Here is a 10,638-nt window from a genome sequence, read left to right on the forward strand (position 1 = left end):
AGACGACTGGGCCACCCGTGCCCCCCAGCTTCTGAGATGTAGTTGTAAGTCCGAGAGGGGTGCTGAGCAGGGTGTGACTTGGTTGTGGCACATTTGACTAGTACACCACTTTACAAATGCGATCACGTTGATGGCGTTGTTGCAATGGGCTCCCGTCAGTCGTGGCATGTTTTCTCTGTTCACGTGCTGTAAGATTGTGATGACATGCAAATGAAAACTCAGCGTTTTCATAGATCAACAAGTAATGTTGAACGTGCATGTAATGTTGGTGTTTCCAGGCTCTCGCGTGGTTGTGTTTTTTGCGATGTTTCCATTTTTTCCAACTTTCTGCAGTACCTCATTCTTTCAACACAAATCAACCTCAATCCATGCAGAAATGATCAATTCCTTTTTGGTATTAATTTTGTATGGATGTCGGCAATACTCTGTCAGATATTTAAAATTTTATTTCTTTTGCATTTCATTTTTTGCAGAATACCTATTGAATAACCTACATGAAAAACACAATTACAGATTATCGGTCTTTCGTGAACACAACCATCTTCCCGAGGCAAGAGAGTTAACTGACTTACAAAGTCCAGTTTCCACGCCTGCCGAACAAGGCTGGTATTATGGAGTTACAGTTTGGCTGGACTAACGAGTCTATGCATAGTCCAATCAAAATCGCGCAACGAAATCGAAATCCGGTTGGTGAACTGTCATGCAGATTTCTGTCATTTGCAGGATTTGCGAAACATGTGTACCACCAACTCGTCGTCAACATAGATTTTCTAATCTTTTCAAGTTTTAATCAAGGTGCTCACGTGATTAGATGCACTTCGCGATGTAAGACCCGTTTTATCATAATATAGATTTTGATTAAAGATCAGATCGTTTTGACTGGGCACCGCCATTTTGTTTTAAACAAATGCAAGTGATACGAGAGGTAGAATCTGATTGGTCCATAGGAGAGGGGAGGGAAATAATTTGTAATATCCAGTGGTGACGCTACGATCGGCAAGGGTGAAAACAGGACTTTTGTAGTCAGTTAACTCTCTTGCCTCGGGAAGAATGAATACAACATGAAAAAACAGGAGACCAAGGATGTATTTGATAAATACAGACTACGTATCCTTACAAAATCAATCGTGGGCAAATATCTGCTTATAATTTGCAAGTACCAACACTCTTTTGCAATTTACAGAACAGCCATGATAACTTCTGATATAAAGTGAGTGGGGTTTTGCATGGATGTGAACAGTGTTACAGTTCTATAATAGCCTGTCAGATGCTTTGATGAAAGACACGAGCATAGTGATGACAAACCCAGAAACAATCAGCTTGAATCTGGGATGCCAACCCACATCAAGGGTGTTTTTTTGTAGGCTGAAGGGACAACAATCTAATTGTTGCAATCAGCAACTGGGCCATCTATGTCCTTTAGAAGTTCTTGAAAAGAATTGTTAATCGCTGATACGTTAATATCTCTGATGCTTCAGTTAGTGAGTGAATGCTAGTGAATTAAATACCACCTGAAGAAATACAAACCAAAGAGTGAGTGAGTGAGTGAGTTGGGTTTAACGCCGCTTTTAACATTATTCCAGTTATATCACGGCGTGTCAGCTTAATGTGGGAGGAAAGCCCGAAGTGATGCAGGTCTCAGACGTTTACCACTTCAGTGAAACCCACGAGCACGGGTATGGTGCTGACAAACCTAGAAACATAATCGGGGTGAACCGGGATTCGAACCCACAATCATAGGTTTCTGGCGTGTCCAGGGGACGCAACTCTGCACTCAAACCAAAGAAGTATATAGAGAAGTATGTAGTTAAAGAGATGTTTCCAATGTTTAACACTTAATGACAAAACTAACAGTCAAGTCAAGTGTTACCAGAGTGTCTTTATTCTTATCACAATATGCTGCACATATCAAACTTTACATGCTTACCCTGCACAAGGCAAATCTCAAATCATTAGAGTGAGTTGGGTTTAACGCCGCTTTTAACATGGCGTGTCAACTTAATGTGGGAGGAAAGCCCCGAAGTGGTGCTCAAATCATGAGGCCAAGAGGTCACATGTGATGCCTTCATGAGTGTCAGTTCAGACAGCTTACCAGCATGTTCGTTTGTGAGTTGAGTATCTGAGCAGCCTGTAAATAACCAGTAGGGGGTGTAGGGGTAGGGGTTCAGGTTAGAAACTAGTGATTGGAAGCATGAGCTTCATACCATCGGGACACTGACAAGCGTTCAGCCAAGTCAATTAGCCTTGCGATTTGGTTGGCTCGCTCTTACAAGCATGGGAGTGAATGGATATTGTTTTGCACAATTTTCTTTGCAATATTGAAATAATCACTGCAAAAATGGCATTGGATCTTTTCTACCCTGCAATCACCACTAGGGGCATGGACCAGACAAACCAGTGACTGAAAACATAAGCATATTATCCGCCCAACAAGCATGGGATTCTGGGGACTTGTAATCCCCAGCTTAAAGCTGGAGTGAGTGAGGGTTGGTTTAACACCACTTTGAGTGAGTGAGTTCTGTTCAACGCCGCTTCTAACAGTATTCCAGTTATATCACGGCATGTCAGCATAATGTGGGAGGAAAGCCCTAAGTGATGCAGGCCTCAGACGTTTACCACTTCGGTGAAACCCACGAGCACGGGTATGGTGCTGACATATCTAGAAACATAATCGGGACGAACCTGGATTCGAACCCACAATCATAGGTTTCTGGCGTGCCCAAGGGAAGCAACTCTGCACAGCGAATAGCTGCGCCTTAGACGACTGGTCGACCCATGCCACAAAAACCACTTTGAACAGTATTCCAGTTATTTCCCCTTAGTGTGAGAGGAAAGCCCAAAGTGATGCAGGTCATCTGTGACCCCTTAACACTGAAGAGACAATATCTGAGCTGTTTCAAATAAACAACAACAATGTTTACTCTGTGAGGGAACAACAAACAATTTATTCAAAGCTGAATATATGTAAAACTTATAGATGGCAAGGTTAAAATTAGCACTGTGTCAGTAACTAAGACTCAATGCCCTCTACAGCAAATGCATTAACAAAATGTACAACCACAGAGAAATGAAAAGAAGGAGGGGCCCAGACAACATACCTGTGTTATAAATCAACATCAGGTATGCATCTTTCCTTTCAAAATCCTGATATGGGTGTTAATGCTAAAATTCTACATACAACCTTCACAAACAAAGGCTTGAATGTTGTACCAAAAATACAAATTAAGTAGCAAACCAGGTGATAAATCGTGTTATCTTCATAAGACAGAATAGTCATTAACACTAATAATAAATCAGAGAAATGATACAAAAAGTTTGACATCTTAGAGCATAACATATCTCTAAAAAAATACAAAAAGTAAACAAAATTAATGTGAAATACTTCTTGAATGTAAATACCAGAATATAATTAATATTTTAGAAATTATAAATAACCCGTATAAGGCTGTTTAGTTTATCATCTTGATTGGTTGGTCATAACAGAGACCATATAATATGGCCTCTGTTCATAATAACAAAAACTAAGAGCATCCTCGAGTATCCAGGGCATAATAGCTTCATTCCATCATGCTTAATACCCTTGACCCATTCACCACAATACCCTTGTTTCAGAGATAACCGCTACCAGATCCATCTCTCTTATCGCTAACACAGCCCAGAATTTTTCCTGCACTGGGGCTTGAAATAATAACCAATCAGAATGCCTTCGGTCGTTAGCTTGTTTGTTTGTTGTATAAAGCCACACTCAGTAATATTACAACTATATGACGGCGGTCTGTTAATAATCGAGTCTGGACCAGGCAATCCAGTGGTTGACATCATGAGCATTGATCTACGCAACTGGGACATGATGACATGCATCAACCAGGTCAGCAAGCCTGACCACCCAATCCCATTAGTCGCCTCTTATGACAAGCATAGTCGCCTCTTAAGGCAAGCATGAGTTGCTAAAGACCTATGCTTGCCGTAAGAGGCGACTATGATTGTCAAAGGAGGCGACTAACAGGTTCTTAGCAAATGTTCAAATCAAAGGTATGGTAGCAAATGGTCGAGGATACATATCATAAAAATATAGAAATATGATACTCTGGATATATGAGGATAATATATCATATACGTTGTAATAAGTGCCCATGGTGCTTGTTAAAACCATACACAAATTAAACTGTTTTCAGATCAAGCAGTAGTGAATGAACATTGTTCAAACGTCAGTGAAACTTAAACCTTGTGATAACAGTTACTAAGCAATTATAAACCCCTTTTGCGCTGACGTTTTCTGTTAAAAAGTCCAATATACAGAGCAAGTCAGGGATCATGACTATATTTGGTGATATCTTTGTGCAGTGAAGACTGAGCACACAAATCCATAAAAATAACGCAAATATACTTTCACAATCCCTAACCTTTTTATCAGTATATATTGTCATATTATCATGTAAAGATTCAACCTTAGTAATCGGCGCTTATACAGATTACTTACAGATTGGTGTAGAGATTGGTCAGGGGGTGCTTATAGGAGCAGGGCTCTTAACATGGCAAATACGGTAACAGTGAATTGAGCATATTTGCAACTTAACATTGCGACAGTTCATGTTGCTGCAGGTATCTATGACATATACATGTATAGAGTACAAATTTACATAACTACAAAGCATTGTAGCAACTAATTATGAATACATAATCAGATGTTAACACATAGTGGACTATATATATGTATATCTTTCTTTGTCAGCATAAAGAGAGCACAGCTAAATTCCTATACAAAACATTTTCATATAAAAAGTAAAAACATTTAGGTGTCTTTCATTTCTTCACGAAATTCACCAATTACGATCCATTCAGTAACATTATCAATTTATTGAAAAATATCATACCATGCAGCATAAAGCCTAAACAATCATAAATTATTGAAGTTTCTTTGTAGAAGGATGTAAAAATTGTTCTAAAAAACCATCAAGCAGTTGAGCCGATTCAATACATTCTGGAAAAGTTCCAACATCATAAACCCATTTCTTTAAATTTAATATAAAATGAAACTTCAGAGAGATTTTGGCACCACAGTGATTGCTTGACATAATATATACAAGTACTCCAAATGAAGGTAGCACTGATACAGCACAGGAACTGGAATCTGATGTATATTTTTTGTAGTGTCAGGGCTCAATCAACCTCTTTCTTTACTCAAAAAATTAGTTTGTAACAAGAATGGGTAACATAGATTTATTTCTCATGGCCTGCCTGCCCTAAAATTGACTTAAGGGGCTTGGTTTAGAAGAGTGTGAGTTTGGGTTAACGCTGCTTTAAACAATATTCCAGTTATATCACGGCATGTCAGCTTAATGTGGGAGGAAAGCCTGAAGTGACGTAGGTCGTAGACATTTACCTCTTTGGTAAAACCTACAAGCACGGGTATGGTACTGACAAACCCAGAAATAATCAGGGCAAATTAGAATTTGATCAGAAGTTTCTGCCTAAGACGACTGATCAGAAGAGGTCCCATGGTACATTAACATCAATACTTGAATATGTTGTAACCTACTAAACTGAAACTGTTTTTATTCTTTGATCATATTCCATCCTAGATGTATTTACCATTTTCTCTCAGAACTGATAACAAAGAAACTCATTTTACAGATTTCTCAGATTCTAACTATTCCATAATTTTAGTGACACATCTTTCTATAGCACTGCCTCAAATTGAGCTGCACAGCCCAATACAAGGCCTGATGTCAACAGAGCTTGCCTGATGCTTGGAACAGAAACAAAGGGCAGGCAACTCATGTAGCACCACAAGAATGACTAACCTGTAAGGGGAATCGTAACTGGGATAAAAGAGTGATCTACAACTACATAATGGCTATGTACAAGATCAGACACCCTTCCTAGGCAACACAAGCTGCAGTTAAAGCCTGCCTCTCCCCTGGAAGTTCACAGAACTGTGGCAAATCAGACATTTTGGAACAAAATACACTTGATCTATCAGTGGCACTCTTCTGTATAAACTCTGGTTTCTGTTTTGACATCATGCAAATGTGAGTGAGTTGGGTTTAATGCTGCTTTGAACAGTATTTTAGCTGTCAACTTGATGTGGGAGAAAATCCGAAGTAGTGCAGGTGTTGGACATATACCGCAATAGAAACCCACAAGCATGGGTATGGTGCTGACACACCCAGAAATCGGGATTCAAACCCACAATAATACCTTTTGGGGTTCCCAAGGGATACAACTCTGCATAGCGAATTGCGGCGCCTTAGACATCTGACAATGCCTTAAAAACAATAATGACACACTATACGCTGACACAATGGTGGTACTGCTATTTGTGGACTGATGGAAGGTAGGGATGTCTCAACAGAAATCACATGCATCACTAACATCAGAAATAATCTCTGCTTGAAGTGTAGGCAATCTTATTACAATCAGATCTTTTACTCATATACCCTCTGCTTGAAGATCTCACAAACCCTCAAGGAGAATGGATCAGGCGAATGTTCTTATCAGATAATCTGCATCAAGGTCAAAACTAAAACAAAACATGTCCCTAGTTTGTTACCATCATGAAGTCTTCACAGAGCAGACACCTGTTTAGAAAGCAAACTTAGCCCTGTGACAAACGCAGTTCAATGTTGAGTACACGAGTTCCTTACTTGCCATGCTACAGCTGACTTTGAACCAACATTCAATATTCAGGAGCATTATTGTCAGAAACATATATTATTTTCTCTATATTTCTTGAACAAATTATTATTAATATTTACATAAATTCCAGCATCTCTGTCCCATCCTGTTGGAATATGAAATTGCTGATCCATTAAGACTATAAAATGATCAATGACAAATATATTGCTGAGACTGGGGAATGGCCAAGTCTTGGACCTAAGCTTCATGCCACATTCTTACTCTGGATACAACATCTGCATATATATAAAAAACAAGGACTGTATAATGTTTAGGGACCAGTCATTTATCATGAGGGTGCTGGGTCAGAGGGTATCAGGGGAGGGGCATAAAACACACATGACAGTCTCTAGGGGAGTATAGTACACATATTTGGGGATGCTCAAGAAAAAATGTAAATTTCATAATAAAAAATAAAGTGCTTTTGCATATATATTTTTCAGGGAGGGTCATGAAAAAAATGTACAGTGACATAGGGAGGGTCATCCAAAAATATGACAAGCATAAGGGGAGGGGTCATTATTTTCAGTACATTATTGCATCAAAAACCTCTGACATACACACCTATAATAAGTGGCCGGTCCCTTACTTTCCTAACTATCTGTGCATCGTATGCTGTACCAACACAGCACTGGTAGGTATTATTTCTATTTACATGTGACTTTATACTAATAAGCAAAATAACCATACAGAAATAAGATACATGAGTAATGCTTGTTACCGATCAAACACTGCTCACTGCAATTTCTTAAACGATTTCTCCCATGCAGCTGTTAAGTAGGGGAGATAACTCTATTAGTCTGATCATTTCACCTGAATTGAACACTTTAAATCTAAACATTTAATGTTACTGAATAAAACAAACATTGTAAATCTGGCACAAACACAAAAATATATTATATGTTTTATAATGAAGCTCAAAGTAATCTATTAGGTTTGGGATTGGTTTGGATAAATTCTGCATCTGATGAAAAAATACCTGAATTGACACAACCAGTACCATCAATGTGCAAGACAAATTGTTCTCTGAGACCCACCATTTTACTCACTGCTTGAAACCCGCAATTATTTGTCTGTTTTTTGTAAGGGACCGACCAGTTGATATTCTGGGATGGGCCTGTTATTGTATCGAAAAAATTACATTGTCTCAGAAAATGTTTGAAACAGATAATTATGTTTCAGACTTGAAAAAAATAAAAAAAGAACAAAGGGCCTGGGATTGTATCGAAAAAAAAAAATGACATTGTCTAAGAAAATGTTTGAAAAAGATCATTATGTTTCGGACTGTTGAATAAAAAAATGTCCGCCACAAAAAGTAAATCCTTGCCCGTGTTTTTTTTAAATATTTAGGCTCATAGGTTTAATTAAAAAAAATCTATCTGGTTTTGCATCTGTAGCTGAAAAATATAACAAGACAGCCCGAGCCGCACCCACGTCAAATTATTTTTGTTTCTATATTTTTTTTTTCTGGAACAAGTTATTCTTTTATAAAACATTCCTACTGACCAACCTTAAATGTCAAATGGCCAGGCCCTTACCTATTACAATCATTCCAATTCCATCCTCAGAGCTACAGACAAGCAGCGTATTAGCATTAAAAAAATAAATTAAAAAAATTCAAAACCCAATTACTTTCAATTAACTTGCATACAGAAACTCATGCATTAAATGAAAAACTCAAATGTATAAAAACAGCACGCGTAAATACCCAAAGTCTTTACAGCATGCGTACAAAGGAGCTAATTTCAGAAACACAATTACGAGCTAATTTTTGAGAATGCATTTTTAGATGACTCTAAAACACTATTTAAACAAGGAGATGCACATCAAGCGCATATCTTGAAATCATCATAGTGTATAATTTAAGACAAAACTACCAAATGTGACGTAATAAGCGCCCCGCTCTAATAAGCCCTCACGACGATATTTGCTAACATATTGGCTAGTGAACAATCCCAATTAGCACCCCTTCCGATTGATCAATGTACAAAAGACTTATTTATTCACATATAATATGCACTCATGTGTTACATGCACCCTTAATTATGGGCAATTAAATTCTGGAAAAATATATCTGTTGTATATAAACATTTCAGCCTGCCAGCATAAACCACAAAATGTATCTTTCAGCTTTCAATTCAATATTCTAAAAAGAGCCAGCTATTTCTAATTTTGAGAGTGCCTTTGGCGCTAATTACGTCGAATACGGTATACCTTAATGTACAACACCTACGCACACTGTTATAATGCCAGTTCTCCTACATAGGAAGGGAGGAGCATACCTGATGGCTTCGTGTATGTGTCATCATTGAAATAGAAAAATATAGAAAACAATTCTACAAGGTGCATTTTGATGGAATCTCTCTTTGGTGATCTAGGAGCAGCTTATACAAAAAAGTGGTATTAACTCAAACTCTACTGACTTGATGATGTAAAGGACAGGGCCAGAAAAGGTCCCTTCTTGGACGCCCTTGGACACTTTCCCGCCCCAACCAGTGTTCGAAATAAGAGCCAGTCTGGAGGTAGAATTCGTATCGGGCCCTTAATTTCAAATTTGTATGGGTCCTAATGGCCTGCAGTAAATTTACATCTTGATTTATCTGTTACAAAAAGCTACAGGTTTTTCTAAAATGAGGGCCTGAAGAGTTTAGTCAGGGCTTGCAGCTTCTGACACTGCCATCACTTAGAAGACTGTGTTTTATACCAAAAAAAAACATGTTTGTTTTGAAGGTCTAATATCTGTATTGCAAGTTTTTCACTTTTCTATCGATTTCATTTAAATCTGAGAAAGCAAATGAAATATTATTTGTGACCAAGTTCTATGGAAAATATATGAGATAGACTAATAAAATTCAACATGTCTACAAATAAATGTTACAGTGCAAATACAACCAGAACCCATCCTGTATGAAACTAACAGACACATCACAACTGCCACGATGCATGGGCGTGTTGGCCATTAAAGAAACTTCACAGTCTAAAATAATCCCAAAAGTGAGTGTGGAGATAATCCAGCGTCGGATAATCTACACATTATCATAACATTGCAAACATTCACACCTTTCACGTTTAAATTGCTGAGTCAGCAATAATTACACACAGTGAGTGAGTGAGTGAGTATGGTTTAACGCCGCTTTTAGCAATATTCCAGCAATATCACGGCGGGGGACACCAGAAATGGGCTTCACACAATGTACCCATGTCAGGAATAATTACACACAGGGTACAAAGACATGCACTGAAGAACGTTTCAGAGAGATTTTTGGACTTTTAGAGATGAATTCAGCTGTTTCCATGCTTCAAGGGACCTCTCTTGAGGTATAAATGGAGTAGATGACAACACAATTCCCTTGTGGAACACAATACAAGATTAAAAAAAGGAAGACAACAACCTGGAAAATAACAACAAAAAATCTCTTATTTGTTTGCAATGTCAATGTGTATACACCATGTTCCTCCATCCCCTGTGAGTGAGTGAGGGAGTTGGGTTTAACGCCGCTTTTAACAGTATTCCAGTCATATCCCGGCGTGTCAGCTTAATGTGGGAGGAAAGCCCGAAGTGATGCAGGTCTCAGACGTTTACCACGTCGGTGAAACCCACGAGCACGGGTATTGTGCTGACAAACCTAGAAACATAATCGGGGCGAACCTGGATTCGAACCCACAATCATAGGTTTCTGGGGCGCAACTCTGCACAGCGAATCGCGGCGCCTTAGACGACTGGGCCACCCGTGCCCCCCCATCCCCCGTGACGACATGTCCTATAGGTGGTGTAGTAGTGGTGAAGGTTTGTGTTAGTCAGGTAACGAAATGTGACCGTGTATACCTCAAGCTTGGCAAACAACCCCAACTCCCAGCATGAACTTGAAGTGAACTGAGCTGTTGCCTGATATTGAAGTAATGCGATGAACAGATTGACAAAGAGGCTAGGGCACATGCTGCATGAGAATTTTGTTTGTT

Source organism: Haliotis cracherodii, unplaced genomic scaffold (assembly GCF_022045235.1).
Source record: "Haliotis cracherodii isolate W230 unplaced genomic scaffold, xgHalCrac1.p SCAF_15, whole genome shotgun sequence".
Lineage (NCBI taxonomy): Eukaryota > Metazoa > Mollusca > Gastropoda > Lepetellida > Haliotidae > Haliotis > Haliotis cracherodii.